Raw genomic sequence first — 16518 nt, forward strand, 5'->3', positions numbered from 1 at the left:
AAATGTAAAGAGATTTACAAGTTCCTCTTTAAAATTACACTCTGGCATAGTAAAGAGAACAATAAAAACCATAGTTGTGAAGAGATATCCTTTATTGTGTAGGTTTGCTTTAAAATTTGTACATAAAGAAGTAATTTATTTCTTCTATTCATGTGGCAAGGGGTTTAGTGTCATTTGAATACTGCACATAAAAAGATTCACTCAAGTCATTTAACTACTAATTGGTTATGCCTACAGTAAAGTCTAAATGACCCAGACATCTTCCCATGGAAAACAAAATTCAGGACTTCAAACTCTAGGACATTTCTGCACATCCAGGGATAGTGCATTTTGTCAGGACTATCCATCTCAGCATGGATAGAGTCAATTCCCACAGCTCATGCAAATGTTTGTAGCTAAGACTTGTACAAAGATACATGGTATCATTAAAATAATTCTAATGTGCAGTAGGCCAAAAAAGATGTAGTAAATATGTCTTGTCTTATAGAAGCTGCAAATAAGCTGGCAATAAGAAAGACAAAAGCAAATGCATTCATGAATCAAAGAAATAATATGACTTGTGACACTGAGAAAAGGGATTTGATAAATCAATTATGTTAACAAGTCACAGATAAATATACAGATGTACAGACGCATTAATGAGGTGGTGGAGTAAAAAATGCAAGTGAAAGAAAGGCGCTTATATGGAGCACTCTGTAGAACATCCCTTCACTGGTAAGTTTCCATTGGCAAGTAAACCTTTCCAGTCCCTAACATTATGAAAAAAAATAATACCTGACAAACAAGAAGCATGATATATGAGTACAAAGAAATAGAAAATTCAGAGCCATTATATTTTAAATGAAACATTTTCAGTGTGGTATGAGACCAGCCAGTTTGCTTTGGTTTGCTTATTTCCCTCAACTATTCCAAGAGCCATAACCTTTTAATGTCAACAATAAAACCCCAGGGTTAAGAGTGAATTACATCTGTCAGACAGTCAAGAGTTCACATCCCAATCTCCAGCAGACTCAGAGCATGAGAGAGGACAGAAGGAGGTCAATTAGGCAGTTTCACCAGCTCTAGAGCTTCCTGCTAGCACAACTGATTGGGTCCAACTTATTTAGCAGGGAGACCTTTAAAACAATCCATTCTCCAGATTATGCTTGCCTGGCACAGCATTTATATCAGTCTTCAGATTTCAAAGTCAGCGGGAATTCTGCAGGTAAAGAGTCGTTACACAAACAAGGTCATTGAAAGCTATCATTGAAGATAGACAATCGATAGCCATCCTACTTGTTACTTAGAGAAAGACATTTCCAGAAACTTTAAAGGGGATGGCTGCCTTATGGGTATGTTTTGTTCAGTTTATACAATGACCTCTTTGAGGCTTCAGTTGACTTCCATTTCTCAAACATTAGGTGTTACAGCAAAAATGTTCTTAGTTCTTTATGTAATAATGAAGAAAGTATTACTAGTCTGTTCTCATTATGGTGCAGAGTAGTGATCTTCCAGAACTGAGCAGAGATTTCTATATGAGAACAATTATATATTATTTGATTTCTATTAAAATGCTGAGACTAAATTATGACCCAGCCATAACTGTACTCTACAATCACTATCTTTTTTATTCATAGTTCATTTACTCTGATACATATTGGTTTAGTTCTTCTGTAGCTGCCTTTAAATATTATAGCTTTTATTTTTAAATTCACAAGCTCTGTTATGTTCCTCAAATCTCTATTATAAATGCAAAGCTTTATGGATTTTATAATCAGAAGTTTATCAATGTTATTCTTTTGTGATTCAGATGTTTTAACAACATCTTAACTAAATAAATTTGTTACATTAGAAATCAAACAGGTTGTAAGCAGGAATTTTAATTTGGGCCTTAATTTTGGTAGCAACTGATCTGATGTGTTCTATGATGCTTTAAGAGGAAGTGATGCAAATTTCTGAACTTCTCTCTCTGATTTCTGTATTTCTCACTCACCTTTCCTCTTGCCCTGACATCTTTCACCTTTGTTTTTTCTTCCCCCTCTTCCTCTCTTCTTCCTTTCTATCCCTTCTTATTTCCCTCTTTCTTCAATCCTTACTTTCCTACTTTTTAATAATCTGACCTTGTAGCCTCGATGACAATAATCTTTGTTAAATAAATACTTTAATAGACAGAACAAAATGGATTGGGAGACAGATGCAGTGGGTAAGTTTGTTTCCTGTTATGTAATAAAGAAACTTCTTTCTATGCATTGATCAAGGCAAAACATGAGACGTGTCCCTTCTGAATAGCTACAAGCAGAGTGAATGGCTACAACATTACTATGATGAACATCTTTACTCATAATTTAAATGATTCATATTTTTCTTTGGAGGAAAATACAATAAATTTAAAAAATAAGTGGGACAGACAGTGGGTTTCTCAAACTATCAAAATCAAAACAATCTCTCAAGTCATGATAATTGATGACCATCTGATGGCCACAGAACTGCTGGCGACTTCTGGAAAGATCTCAGAGAAAATAATTTCATTTAAAAACCATTTTGGATTCTCTAATCTTATTTGTTTCTTATTGCTCTTCCCTGTTATTTTATTAGTAATGAAGTTTATAGGAAAATAAGAGTTTTTCCTTCCAGGCAAAGACTTGGTTAGACCTTGTCTTTCCATTGTTACCACTGAGGTCTTCCTTTTGACCCATTTATACAATTACTCCTAGCTATGCCAATTACATAACATTGTTTAATGATTTATTTGGGTCTGGCCTGGTAAGCTGTAGCATTGTACGTGAACCCACAATGTATTTGTCCTTGCTGCCACACTGGCCTGAGAATGCGCTAGGACATGGGCAGAAATTTTCAAGCTTAGCAACGTTTGAGATAAATATGGCAGGGCCAATGCCTCAATGTGTAAGAACATAAAGACACTTTAACTACATCAAAAAAAGATAGCAATGTTTTTATCTTAATTTTACTGTTTCTTGAATGGAGTATTGTACTCACTTATGTAAAATCAGTCAAATTAACATTTTAGTATGTAGGTAGAACAGAGCCCTGAGCTCTATTGCCATTTTATTTTCATTATGTAGCCAAGGTTGGCTCTGAACTCGAGAATTCTTCTGCTTCAGCTTCACAGTGCTTAGATACCATCAGACTGGTGCTTGGGAAAACTCTAATTATTTATCCCAAGAAAGGGACTTAGGAATGTATAACACACACACACACACACACACACACACACACACACACACAATTACATATATGTTCATTGAAAACATAATATCATAGGCTTAATATAAATGTGTGTCATCAAAACGTTAGTGATCTTGTCTACTTCCAATATCCAGGAGGATAACTACATGTTTTTCTTTGGATTCACCTTCCTATTTAGCTTCTCTAGAGTCAAGAATTATAGCCTCAATGTCCTTTATTAATGTCTAGAATCCACTAATGAGTGAGTACATACCATATTCATCATTTTGGGTCTGGGTTACCTCATTCAGGATAGCCTTCGGGGTGGGGGTAAGGGGAGATGGGGAGAGAAAAGTGAGAAGGGGAGGATGGGGAGAGCTTGGGGGAATGGGATGCTTGGGATGGAGGAAGAGTGGATATGAGAGCAGGGAAGTATAGATCTTAATTAAGGGGGCCATTTTAGGGTTGGCAAGAGACTGGACTCTAGAGGGGTTCCCAAGTGTCCAAGGAGATGTCCCCAGCTTGTTCCATGAGCAGCTGAGGAGAGGGCACCTGAATTGGCCATATCCTATAGTCACACTGATCAAAATCTTGCATTTCACCATAGAACCCTCATCTGGTGATGGATGGAGATAGAGACAGAGACCCACACTGGAGCACTGAACTGAGCTCCCAAGGTCCATATGAGTAGCAGAAGGAGAGAGAACATGAGCAAGGAAGTGAGGACCGCAAGGGGTGCGCCCACCCACTGTGTTGGTGGGGCTGATCTAATGGGAACTCATCAAGGCCAGCTGGACTGGACTGATGGAGCCTGTGATCAAACCGGACTCTCTGAACGTGGCTGACAAGGAGGGCTGACTGAGAAGCCAAGGACAATAGCACTGGGTTTTGATTCTACTGCATGGACTGGCTTTGTGAGAACCAAGTCTGTTTGGATGCTCACCTTCCTAGAACTGGATGCGGGAAGGGGACCTTGGACTTCCCACAGGGTAGGGAACCCTAACTGCTCTTTGGACTGGAGAGGGAGGGAGAGGGGAAATGGAGGGTGGGGGAGGAGGAATGGGAGGAGGTGAAAATTTTTAATAATAATAATAAACCTGAAAAAAAATGTTAGTGATAAAATTTCTAAAGAGTCTACTGGAAGGACAAATTCCAGTAGCTGGAAATTTTTGCTTATAGAAGACATGAGTCAAATAAGCCACTAAACCTGTCTTCAAATATCTGAAACTCACAGAAAAGAAATAGATTTTGCTCTCAATGGTCTCAAATTGAAGAAAATCAAGGAAAAATCACCAAAAAAATGAAGGAAAATCACTGAATGAAAGATTTGAAAACTTTTATAAACCCAACTCTAGCTTTGGTGTGACACAAATAGTCTTGGAAACCTGGCGAAGGAGACCCCTTCTTTAAACCTGTGAAAGTTCATAATAGTAGCCAGTGTGAAGACTGTCCATGAGGTAAGTCAGTTATAAAGGGAAATATTATGGTTCCCGGCTGTAGAGACTTTAGTCAATGACAGGTTGGTACCATTGTTGTACATCTGTGTTGGACACCTGGGGTGAGGCAATATACCAGGACAGAAGTGGATGGTAGGGTAAGTCACTAACCACATAGCCAGGAAGTAAAAAAAAAAAAAAAAAAAAAAACAAACTGCTGACATATGCCTTTCCTTTCAAAAGCAGACATCCGAAAACCCGAAGGCATCCTAACCAACAGTGTCACTGGAATACAAGCCTCTATACATGGATCTGTGTGTGATAACAAAGTCCACCACATCAGAGTGGGTGGTAATTGAAAGGCCTTCAAAATCTAAAGGCGTGGCTGTATTGATTGCCCCTGACCTCACCAACTATGATTCCTAATTCTGTAACTCATAATGGTATGACTGATGTCCATGAAACAGTACTTCCTCTTGCTATCTGAGTCTCTCATACCAGATACCACATGGTGGGGGATGGCAGAACTCCATATGTGAAAGAGTGAAGGTTTCAAGTTCATGGCACTGGTCTGTAAAATGACCCTTTATATACTTTTCAGGTTTTCTTTTGTTGGGACTTGTGTCCTCCGGTACTTAGTGTCATCACCCATGGGACCGACCCTCCAGACAAACCTCCACATATTGGCACTTTAGGAATCAGTCAACCAAGTGGCAGACACAGCCTGCATCCCCATAAAAAATGAGACAACAAAGTAATAAAATTGTTCACAACCCACTTAAATAGCACAGACACGATTTTTTTTAAGATCTTTGTGTTGCTTGGATTTATTTTTAATTGAGTTACATTTCGATTTAAATTGAAGTTTCTTAGATAATCTCGTATTCTCTAATTACCACAGTTAAAAAACTCAGCCGTGCCTCAGACAAGAATATAGGCATCAAAGGCAAAACAGTTATGCTTTATATATAACCCTTAGCCAGTTTAATTTCTAGTGTGGGCGTCTGTTCTCTCTTGAAAAGAACACTGTAGGGAATAAGAATGTGGCCCGGTAGATAGAATGCTGGCTTAGCTTGTGAAGAGCCTCAGGTCCAATCGCCAGCAGCACATAATACTGGGACTGATATCATTATAGAGCTGTAATATCAGCACTGGAGAGGTGAAGGATGAGATAGGAACCTCAAAAGTTCAAGGTCGCCTTTGACTGTACAGTGATTTCAAACCCAACTTGAACCACATGAGACCCTGATTAAAATGAAGAAACAAAATTCCTACTGGCAAGAATGAAATGAAAACCTTTAGTATTTGAATTTTTCTTCTTTATAAATTGTATTATTATCATGTGTGTGTGTATGCATACGTATATGACAAGTGTGCAAGGTGCTAGTGCCAGGGTACAAAGAAGGAAGTCAGAGGACATCTTTTCGAAGTTAGTTTTCTCCTTTTACTTTTACAGGGCACAAAACATGTCTACATGCTGAGCCAACTCCCTGGTGCAAATATTTAGACATTTTCTAATGATTAAGTCAGTGTAAGTTAGTGTTTGAGTGTATACAAATATATCAGATATACAAATATATATCAGATATGAAATAAAAATAGTGACCTTGTGTCTCTCTCTATGACATTGCTAATAATAAGTGGATATGGACTATAAATCATCATAATTGATTAAAATATATGAAGAGGGTTTATAGTCTTACAAAATTCTATGAAACATTTTTTTCCTTTTAATCCTAGAAGCTGGAACTCTGCTCATTTCATTGTTTAAGTCAAGAGATTATTTTTTATTAAACTACATTCAGTTCGCTCAATAATCAAATTAATCTTTGACCAAAAAAAAATGGCTTCTTTTCCAAATTAAAATTCTAGGAGGAAGACAAAGAAAAGATTTAGAATGAAAAATTACTATTTCCAAGGCCTTAATTCAAGAATGATTTCATAGGACAGAAATGGTCTCCAAATGCCAGAACGATTGTACTTAAAGGTGGATTAAATAGTCTTGATGCAGGAACGCTAAGAGGGGACCCAACAGCGGAAAATCCATTTCCACTTGTGTGTCAAATGTTTATTGGCCTCTCTTCAAACCCCAGGTGTTGAAACCTAATGAACAGTTCCGATAGTGTTAAGTGCTGTGGACTTGGAAAGGTAATTAAAGTAGTACTCCCCCTACAGGAATGAGATAAGGGTCTTATAGGGTATGCATAATTGTCCTCAGAGAGGATTCACGCAGTAAGGGATGGAAACAGAAGCAGATCCACAGCCAAACATTAGGCAGAGCTCAGGGAATCCTGAAAAGAAGGGGAAGAAGGATTATAGAAGGAAAAGGGATCATAGACACCACAAGAAAACCTACAGAATCAACTAACCTGGGCTCATAGGGGTTCACAGAGACTGAAGGGACAACCAGGGAGCCTGCATGAAACTGACCTAGGCACTCTGCATATATGTTACTGTTGTGTAGTTTGATCCTCTTATGAAGCTCACAACAATGGGAACAGAGGCCATCTCCAACTCTTTTCCTTGTTTTTGGGATCCTACTCCTAATACGGGAATCGCCTAGCCCAGTCTTAACACATGCAGAAGTGCTTAGTTTTACTGTATCTTGTCGTGTTTTGTTGATATCCATGGGAGATCTTCCCTTTCGTGAACAGAAATGGAGGAGGAGTGTTTTGGAGGGTAAGAACAGAGGCGGGTGAGGTGGAAGGATTGGAAGGGGAGAAGGGAGGGGAAACTATGAACAGGTTGCAAAATAAATTTTAAAAAATAATATTATAATAATAATGGTAATATTATTTTAAAGTGCAAAAGCTATGTATGTGTCACATATGGTAGCTGGCGATGTAAGACCTCGAGAGATAGTCAATTTGTGCTTTCTAATATATGCAGAAAAATCCACATATATAGTTTTAGTTATGAAGTATGTTTACTATTTTATACATAAATATGTGTATGTTCATTTGTGTGTGCTCAAGTTAGTTTGTGGGTGCACAGTCACATGAATTCTTATGTGCATGTAGGCCAGTTGGGCTCAGTTTCTTCCTTTGCTTTCTGCCTCAGTGTTGCTTTCTTGTAGCCTGTCACTCTCTATGCAGGTCAGGCTGCCCTCCAATCCACAAAGATCAACCAAGCCTTATTTCCCAAGTTCTAGGAGTAAAGGCTTGCACAACCATGTCTGTCTCCATCTTTTCCTGGGCGACAGAGTCTCTCACTGAACCTGCAGCTCTTTTACTCAGCTACAAGGACTGGCCAGTATGCCCCAGGAATCCTTTCATCTCAGACTGCCCAGAGCTAAGATGACAGATACTCCTACATATTCATTTATTCTTGTTTTGTTTCTGGTTTTGTTTTGTTTATAATATGGGTCTTGGGGGATCATCCTCATGCATTTCCAGGAAACATTTTATTGTCTGAACCATCTTCCCTCTTATCCTGGGATACGTGTGTATCGTGTGTGTGTGTGTGTGTGTGTGTGTGTGTGTGTGTGTGTGTGTTTGCTCCCTCTTACCAGTGGCCTGGTAGGGAGGGATAAAGGAGGAGACAGACATGTTCCAGAGATTCAGGTCTACTCAGTCAGCTGCAGAAGATGTTGGCACATCTCATGCTCCCTGTCTTTTAGTGACACCATCTGAACAGAGACTGAGCCTCGTGTGAGTGTGTGTGTGTGTGTGTGTGTGTGTACATATATATAAAGGCTATATTTCTTCCTTTCTTTCTTTATTCATGTCTTCACCCCAAATTTATTTTCTACTGAGTGGTAAAGATTTTTCCATAGATGATGACAGCGAATTGCCAGGTACAAATGGAGCATACACTTTAATAAGAAATATTTAATAAACAAGGAATAAAGCATTTGAACAAGTGTTAAATTGAAGGATGGTGACATGTATCTAATATACTGTGTTACTGGATTACATTAACAGGTCACCAAAATAAGTAAGAAAAAAAAAAGATTAAGGAGACTTTATCGGTACACAAACCAAACCTATAAAACAAGGCAAAGATGGAAATAAATCCCTTAGCTCTAGGAACATGAACACTAAACTAAAGTCATCTTGAGGATTGTCTGTCTTGCTTGCTTCATGTAGTCGGTTTTTGAGTCTAGCTCTGTTACTGTGAAATGAATTCAGTGTATTTCCAGAAAAAAACAACTCTAAATGCTCAATCTTGTATGATTAAGTCATAAGACGATGTCTGCACATCTTGATGGTCAGGCAAATAAAATAATGTAATGATTATTGAGCCTTTACTAGTACGGAATGTAGACTGTAATAGTTGTATGAATACACCTGTTCAAGAAAGTCTAGGCTACTATTTGTCCTTTACTCCTGAGAACACTGAAGCTCTAAGACATAAGTAACTGTCAAAACCCACACATCATTTGTTAGTTCTGAAGGTCAAACTTGAGCCCCCTGTAATCGCGTCTCCTTCCATAATCACGTCTCTCCAAAGCACACGCTTGTAGCCACCAGACAATTAGGCCTCACTAATGTTAGCTTCTATATATTTATATTATGATAACCATAATTATTTCATTACCTTAATTAATGTATGCTAATCAGTTTCCCACCCAACAGGAAGGCATGATAATTGGACATTTGCAAATGAAAAGCGCATCCAGACAGAGGTTGACAACATGGAAAATTTTACCAGGGAAAAAAGATGAAAGGGTAAATCAACATGAAATATCATTTAATGCCATAATGAATGAGATAGTCAGAAAATAATGGACTAGTTTAAGCAGGGTTAATTTATGTCAGGGTCTGCATGTTTCAATTCAGGTGTGAATCTGTATTGTGCTGAAAAGCTTGACATGGATTGAGATCTAATTGTCACTTTATAAGTATAGCGGATCTTGAGTATCTGAAACTCTATCTAATTCATAATTTAGGTACAATAACACACAGGCATCAGTCTTAAGTGTGAAGCCATATGTTTTAGTATATGTATCATGCAAACTTTACAGGTTAGGCTTGCAAATATATAGAAGATAAAGCATAACATGCAAAAATGTATCTGGGTTCCTTGTTCCACATCTGTCATTTAAGAGACAAATTACATGTTGCCATTGTCAAAAGTAGACTTTGTCAAGCAAAAAAAAAAAAAAAAAATAGGGGTGTGAGTAAAGCATAGAGTCGAAAACAGGCTCCAGTGAAACTAAATATTTATATATTTAAATAAGTAACAAGGAATAAGAGGAATGCTTTTCGCTTTTCTACATCTAGAAATAAAATATAATTTATCTCAAGCATGCAGAAACATTTGCAGAAATATTATTGCACCACGTGTGTGTGTGTGTGTGTGTGTGTGTGTGTGTGTGTGTGTGTGTGAGTGAGCATGCTCACGGGTGCACACATTCATATTTCTCAGTACCATTGAGGGGAGTGGAGAGGCCAGAGGTCAACCTCAGGTGTTATTCCTCAGGTTGTGTCTACCTTGGAGTGTGAGACAGAATCTCTCAGAAAGAGCTAACATATACTGATTATGCAAGACAGGCTGGCCAGCAAACTCCCAGGATTCCCCAATCTCTGCCCCCGCCCCTGGTTGATTTAAAGGTGTGAACCACTGTGCCAAGTTTTTATTTTTGTTTGTTTGGCTTTTTTAATAGGTGGTATATATTGACTTAAAGTTCTCACACTTGTACAGAAATCACATTACTGAATAAGCTATCTCCCCAGTCCATATTCAATATTTCATAAAGAATCTGCTGTTTTCTTAGTGGTTTGTGGCAGTTGCAAGCCTTGTTGTAAAGGCTGATTTTTCAGTACTTGACTGTACAGTCATGGCACTCCAAACTCCAGTTCATCTTGGAATTTGTAGCTGAAAAGCTGAATTCATTTTAAGCTGGACCGTAAAAATGTGGCAATTACAAAGAGAATGATTTAAGAAATCGCGATGGGAAATAAAACATCCCACTACAGCTCTCTAATGACTTTTCAGTTGAAGAAATATATGCTCTAAAATGCAATCTAAGACAGCAAAAATTATTAAGATGTTCATTGAGGAAATCTCAACAGAGGCATCGGAAAGTGTAAGTTCCCTGTTCTACTCTGTTTTCCTAACACAACACTTTTCTGGACTTCATGATTCTCAGTTCCTGCACGAAACGGCCAGCTTGGAAAATAATTGAGAATTAGAACAGGGAGTGCTCTCAAAATCATTTAATTCCATGTCTCTGCCTTGTGAAAATAGGCAGTCAAAGTTCTAAGGACTAAAGAAATTTGTCCAAATCACACTGCAAGTCAATAGGAAATTGAGGAGGAGGATGCCGACAAGGGGATGCAGTCAGCCAACCCTTTGAGGTCCAGAGGATTATAATTCCCTGATAAGTGGTCAGGAGCTTGAATGTCAGAGATATTCACTGGTGTTCTGAAAGTCCAGTGGTAAGTTGTTGGGTACTAGCACTTATACAGATATGCCCCCAAAGAGAGACAGAGACGCCCACTAAAAAATAATAAATAAGTATCTTTTAAAAAGCATTATTATTTTTTTTAAAGAAAGTAGTTGTAAAATAGTAAACTCACAGAGAGTCAATTGCACTCCCTGAATCTGGCTCAAAGGCATATATAAAGTTCCCTTTCTACAGAGGGCCACCCTCCTCTCTGCAGTAACAAGGAAATCATTATCCCAACAGAGAAGGCAGGCATACAGATAGGGTGTCACAAACAATCCTGTAAAAAATTCTTTATCTTCCACTAGAACCTCATACTAATTTACCTTCCCACAATGAACACTACATGCAAACCCATTGTCCTTGGTTCTATCACTTCCGCTCAATTTATCAACTTTTTAAAAATGGTGTATGCAGCTGGTGTCTAACTATTGTTGTGTATTTCCATGTTTCTATTACATTCTCTGTGCATATGAAAATCAAAGCATTACTACAAAGTAAAATGCACACACCCTTCCTCAAAGGTATTCTCAGATTGTTAGTTTGATTTTCAAACATGGGCACAGATATTAGGAGCACAGGCGAAGAATTTTTCCATTCTTGCCAAGTATTTAGACACAACTAAGAGTGGCCTACACTCAGTTTATGCAAGAAATGACAAAAAATTATAACAAGTTTGAAATAGCCAGTTTTAACGAAGTGAACAATTATCGTGTTAGCATGGGCTTGAGTCTCTGACTCAATAGAAAGTCAATTAATAGTCTCTCAAGTAGAAAATTATCTACCTGTTGTTTGCAATTGTGAAGAGATTTCTAATATATCCAAGCAAGGACTACAAACCAGGAGGCAGAGCATTGGCAAGCCCCGCCTGATGTGTGTCGACAAACAAGTTACCTAGTCACCAGTGCCAGCTCCTCACAGTTTCAAATGTGGGAGTCAGCCGCACTGTACAAATCATTTGTACTTCTCTAATTTTGCATGCTGTCCTGAAGAAAGGGAGATTTTATTGCACTGGATTCTTAGAGAACTTTGATGTATGGCTTCTTTTTCCTCCTTCTCTTTCTGCTCTTTCCCCCTCCCCACAGGGCAGGGGTGCAGTGTTATATGTGCAGATCCTAATCTTTGATCTCTGCACATGAGGCTTCTTTCCACTGCAGGATCATTTTTGATGGGCGAAATTAGTCTTTGATCAGAGACTTTGATTTACTTCTTAATGCCCTATTTCATCACTGGATGCTCAGTGAGGCCCTGCTCCCACCCTGCCTAGTTCGGTGGTGATAGTCATGATGTATTTTATTGGTGTGCTTCCTTCCCAAGGCCTCAAGTATTTGCACATGTGTGCAATCCAATAAAACCCACTATTTGTGGACGATGTCGATGATTTGTGTCTTTGTTATACATGGTCTTTTTCTCCAACATGATTGCCTAAGGGCAAAAACGGTGTTTTGTGAAGTAAACACAATTTTCTCCTTCCATTTGATTTTGTTTTATGTCATTCGTTTTGTGGTACTATGTCTTTTCATAAGTATTTTATTTATTCAATGCATCTCTTGGCTCTTTAAACAATGCATTTAAACATGAATGTAAGAGCAAAAGAGTTCATTAAAATAATCACTCAAGTTTTTGTGTGTTCCAGTGTCTTTTAATGTTTCATATTTTAAAGGTCATGTTATTCATTCTTTCTGTGGAATATATTAATAGCAACTATTTTTTTTTTTACTTTGGGATATGGATTTTGCTTTGCCAACTTGGAAAAAATGAAAAATCAATAAAACCTAATAATATGTCTACAAAAGAAGAACCCAAGCCTATTAAAGTCTAAAACCAGAAAAACAAAGGGGTGCAGAAGAAACCTCTGGAGATGATAAATACATACATTACCTTAATTGTGAGTGGTCTTACGGGTGTTTGCGTGCATACAAACTCAAAAATTTTACATGTCAGATATATAGAGATATTTATATTCCCAATTGTGCCCCAGTTAAGAGATTAAGAAAAACACATTGATGTACAGTACCCACACACACAAAAAAATTTTTTTCAATATGAGCATGTATGTAAAATTTTAAAATGCAATTAATTCTTCACATAGTGCTAACTCTATGGTCTTTTTGTTTGGGGATTCCATTTCCCTAGGGGCATAAAGTCTACCTGTATTGTCTTAACAGTGTGTTTGTGTACCTTGGCCGGCTTTACTTCAGAAACCTCTCTGAATTCCCATACCTTGGAAATCACATTTATTTGTTTATGCAATTTGAGTAAAACCAACTTCAATACAACTCCAGTTGAAACAAATGGATTTCTGACACCTCAAAACCAGAATTATGTATGCAAATTGGAAGTAATCCAAGGAACAGCCAAGAGAGGAAGGAAGGAAGCAGAATGCTTGGCTAAGGAAGAAATGCAAGACTTCTCACATGCCCCTGGAGACAGTAAATAACAATAAAGCAAGATAACAGCTCATAAATATTTAAGAGGTGTAAGCATCAAATATGGACAGAAGATTAATTCTGTAACAAGGGCATGTGTTCTTCTGATGCATTCCTATCACTGGAAAAGGAAAAGGATACTATTTACTGTCGGAAACGTGAAATATGACACATTAATTATTTATGCACAACATTCTACCATTGATGGAATCTTCTATCGCCTCAGCATACCCCATCTCAAGAGATGCTGAAAAACTACATTTAATTATTCAACAGAGGGAAAGTTCTTTCTAAGGAGATCCATTTTCCTTGGCATCCAAACAGAACTTCTTGAAAGCAGAAAGTGGCTTCACAAAATATGCATGAACAGGAACTTACACCTTTATTTTCTAATCATTCTAACAGGAATGAGTTAGAGCCAATGCCAGTAACAATACCAGGCCTATTTGGCTGGCTGGGGCTATCAGGAGCTGATGGATTAGAAGCATTAAAACACATCACAGCCCATGTTGAAATGGAATTAGGAACTCTTAGCCAAGGCAATTACAGGATCCAGTGAAACAATCCAAAAACTCCTCCACAAAGGTGTCCAAAAAGTGATCCATAATGAGAGACTTTCCAGTCTCCATTTTCCCCTTCCTCTTTCACACAATAGCACTTTACTAAGATTAAATAAAAATATTAATCTCTCTTTTGGACTGCCAGGACACGGAGCCAAGGCTTTGATATAAAAGAACACATCAAACTTCATAAATCGGTAAGAAGAACAGTGGATAGAGATAAGCACCATCCATCAGTCTGGTGTTTAACCCCAAGGTTACCTGCTCCTCCATGTATTATTATGAATTCCACAACAAAATCGTCTTCTCTGTCATTCAAATATTGAACCTGCCTGTTAAGATGCTTGGACAAAAACTCTTTAGATAAATTACACACAGGTATAGCAACGAATGACATATATGGATAAACATGCATGCATCTCATAGGTATAGGTGCAATTATAAAAAAATGAAATGGGTACTTGATGAATCCAGACAAATTTTGGTTTTGAAAATGTAAGAGTAAAATTAGTACACTTTTCTACCAGAGTACTGGTGATTATTTTATACTCTTAAAAATTCTTTTAGAAGAGGTTCTGTAGCAAGGGAGAAATCTCCACACAAAGGATTAACAAAAAAATTAAGAAGTTTGTGTGTGTGTATTTGTGTACATGCTAATGTGTGTGTACATGCTAGCATGTACATGTGTGTATATACTAACGTGTGCGTGTGTATGTGTGTGTGTGTGTATGTGTGAGTGTGTGTGTGTGTGTGTGTGTGTGTGTGTGTGTATTCTAGGACCATGATCCCATAAAGCTTTGTTGGAAAGCTAAACAGATAATTTCTCAAGTACCACAACGAAAACTGAAAAAAGAAACCTGTCTTATAGAATTATATAATGATTTGATGAATCATCAAGAAGACAAAAAAGAAATATAATTAAACAAAACAGAAGGATGGTTGACAGTAATGAGTAAGGAGTAGTGTAATTCACAGGTTTATATCCATTTTTCATGATACCAACAGATATAATTATTAATTATATACCATTCTGAATCAAAGACAATTAGACTTCCAATGGCAGAGTGAGGTATTTTCTTTTTGTTATTGTTTATTTGATAATATACTGGGTTGCTTGATATTTTTTATTTGGGTGATATATTTTATTTATTTGATATTTTTTATCCCAGTATTGTTTTACTAGGATAGTTTTTGTTTTATTGAACCCAGGGCACTGTAAATTCTTGGATGTATTTTAGCACTGGATTATGCATCCCATCCCATGGGTGTAACATTTGATCCTTTAATTTCTGAGAAGACTTACCTAGGTATCTCACAAACTGGAAACGTATTAGAGTAAACTCATAAAATGGGTTTAATAGAAAAAAATGTACACCTTATAAATTCTATCATGAAAAGATCAAATTCCCAGAGGACTTCCCTCAGAATATTAGAATAGAGTACAAATGGTTTATGATCTTCTAATAGTCATGCAGATTAACTGGACTTAACGTGTCTTTTCAGAGAAGTCCCAAACAGAAGACACAAATACACAGAGGGCAAAACCACTGCACTGAGAGACAGAGGCCAAGCAGTTCTCAAAGCACACACACAGCATCCTCAAATGTTCATTACTGGGGCAACCCTGACTTCATTTCAAAGTTCTCTACAGGTTACCAGAAGCTAAATAATGTTAACAGTAACTCAAAGTCAAGGTGTCAAGTCTGTCTTCGCGTTCTATTTATTAAGCCCCTATTTATAATCTTTATAGGAAAAAGTTTTGCATGTATCAAATGATACCTGAAATTTTCAGGTATCATATTCTGTCATTTGCATTTCTGTCATTAAAGTGTGAGAAAACATGGTATATTATTAACAATGAATCTTTCAAATCACATTGTGTTGAATATAAAAAATGACACAAATTGTTAACCTTTTTTACTGAATGGAGCACAATGGACCAGGCATAGCATTGATACACATGATTAAAACAGCCAGATTTATGATATATATATACATGTGTGTGTGTGTGTGTGTGTGTGTGCGTGCGTGTGTATGTGTCTGTGTACATTCTATAATATTTATGCATATATATACATCCACTGTAATTGCAACCCATATGTTATACATGCATGTAAGTACAACTCTTTTGCCAGTAATAAGAATTAGGAAACATAGGTTTAAACACAAAGAGTTTCCTTGGAGGCACACCACTGTGAGTGTCTAGCCCTTCAAAACAGACTTGCTGACTTACAGATTCTTAGAGACTGAATCCTAGAACTGCAACAGTTTGATAAAACTCCAACTGAAGAATAAAGTCAGATTTAACATTAATCCAAATCTCAAGTACGGTTCAAACTCCTTCCGGACCACAAAAGGGCAAGCTCTCTTTGACCCCTGAAAATAAAAGTTTTTTTCTAGGTAACATCAAACCTGCTAAGAAGTTAACCTTCACAGAACTCAGGAGCCAAATTCATTTTTCCATTAAAAATGGCATTTCGATAAATGTGGTCAAGATGTCACTTTCAAATATGTCAAGAGGTCAGCAAACAAGAAAA

General features: G+C 37.4%; 1 protein-coding gene across 6 annotated transcripts in view; it reads right to left on the minus strand.

The window, feature by feature from the left end:
* Chl1 (cell adhesion molecule L1 like) overlaps nucleotides 1-16518 on the minus strand; it is a 207927-nt gene that overhangs the window by 133226 nt on the left and 58183 nt on the right. The gene's annotated exons all lie outside the window — the stretch shown is intronic.

Source organism: Myodes glareolus, chromosome 3 (genome assembly GCF_982192425.1).
Source record: "Myodes glareolus chromosome 3, mMyoGla1.1, whole genome shotgun sequence".
Taxonomy (NCBI): Eukaryota; Metazoa; Chordata; class Mammalia; order Rodentia; family Cricetidae; genus Myodes; species Myodes glareolus.